Source organism: Arachis stenosperma, chromosome 1, assembly GCF_014773155.1.
Source record: "Arachis stenosperma cultivar V10309 chromosome 1, arast.V10309.gnm1.PFL2, whole genome shotgun sequence".
NCBI classification, from domain to species: Eukaryota; Viridiplantae; Streptophyta; class Magnoliopsida; order Fabales; family Fabaceae; genus Arachis; species Arachis stenosperma.
Window position 1 is genome coordinate 48,588,927 of NC_080377.1, and position 1,832 is coordinate 48,590,758.

General features: G+C 39.1%; 1 non-coding gene across 1 annotated transcript; it reads right to left on the minus strand.

Moving 5' to 3' along the window:
* Nucleotides 1–807: 807 nt before the first annotated feature.
* On the minus strand, nt 808–911 carry LOC130950584 (small nucleolar RNA R71). Its single transcript, XR_009073639.1, has one exon. It is a non-coding gene; the product is annotated as a small nucleolar RNA R71 (small nucleolar RNA).
* Nucleotides 912–1,832: the final 921 nt, after the last annotated feature.

A 1,832-nucleotide genomic window follows, 5' to 3' on the forward strand; every position in this document is an offset into this window, starting at 1 on the left:
ATTTTAATTTTAATTATATCTTATCTTTAATTTTTGAAAATCACTAACCACTTTTTCAAAATTATTTTCGAAATTCTCTATCTTTCCTTTCTCTATTTATTTATTTATTTACTAACACTTCTCTTCATCTCTCTTCATCTCAGATCACTACCTCTATCCTTACCCATTCTTCTTCACTCTTCTCCCCTTTCTTCTTCTACTAACAACAAGGATCCTCTTTACTGTGACATAGAGGATTCTTCTTTCTTTTCTTGTTCTCTTCTTCCCTATATGAGCAGGAACAAGGAAAAAGACACTCTTGTTGAAGCTGATCCAGAACCTGAAAGGACTCTGAAGAGGAAACTAAGAGAAGCTAAATTACAACAATCCAGAGGCAACTTTTCTGAAATTTTCGAACAAGAGAAGGAGATGTCAACCGAACCCAACAACAATAATGCAAGGAGGATGCTTGGTGACTTCACTAAACCAACATCCAAATTTGATGGAAGAAGTATCTCCATTCCTGCCATTGGAGCCAACAATTTTGAGCTTAAGCCTCAACTAGTTGCTTTAATGCAACAGAACTGCAAGTTTTATGGACTTCCATCTGAAGATCCTTACCAGTTTTTAACTGAGTTCTTGCAGATTTGTGAGACTGTTAAGACAAATGGAGTAGATCCTGAAGTCTACAGGCTCATGCTTTTCCCTTTTGCTGTAAGAGACAGAGCTAGAATATGGTTGGACTCACAACCTAAAGATAGCCTGGACTCCTGGGATAAGCTGGTCACGGCCTTCTTGGATAAATTCTTTCCTCCTCAAAAGCTGAGCAAGCTTAGAGTGGATGTTCAAACCTTCAAGCAAAAAGATGGTGAATCCCTCTATGAAGCTTGGGAAAGATACAAGCAGATAACCAAAAAGTGTCCTTCTGACATGTTTTCAGAATGGACCATATTAGATATATTCTATTATGGTCTATCTGAGTTTTGCAAGATGTCATTGGACCATTCTGCAGGTGGATCTATTCACCTAAAGAAAACGCCTGAAGAGGCTCAAGAACTTATTGACATGGTTGCAAATAACCAATTCATGTACACTTCTGAGAGGAATTCCGTGAATAGTGGGATGCCTCAGAGGAAGGGAGTTCTTGAAATTGATACTCTGAATGCCATATTGGCTCAGAACAAAGTGTTGACTCAGCAAGTCAACATGATCTCTCAAAGTCTGAATGGATGGCAAAATGCATCCAACAGTACTAAAGAGGCAGCTTCTGAAGAAGCTTATGATCCTGAGAACCTTGCAATGACAGAGGTTAATTACATGGGTGAACCTTATGGAAACACCTATAACTCATCATGGAGAAATCATCCAAATTTCTCATGGAAGGATCAACAAAATCCTCAACAAGGCTTTAACAATGGTGGAAGAAATATGCTCAGTAATAACAAGCCTTTTCCATCATCTTCTCAGCAACAGATAGAAAATGCTGAACAGAGCCCCTCTAATTTAGCAAACTTAGTCTCTGATCTGTCAAAAGCCACTTTAAGTTTCATGAGTGAAACAAGGTCCTCCATTAGAAATCTGAAGGCACAAGTGGGCCAGCTGAGTAAGAAAGTCATTGAAACTCCTCCCAGTATTCTCCCAAGCAATACAGAAGAGAATCCAAAAGGAGATTGCAAGGCCATTGAAGTAATCAATATGGCCGAATGCACAAGGGAGGAGAAGGATGAAAATCCTAGTGAGAAAGACCTCCTGGGATGTCTCTCAAACAAGAAGGAGTTTCCCATTGAGGACCTAAAGGAATCTGAGGCTCATATAGAGACCATAGAGATTTCACTAAATCTCCTTCTGCCATT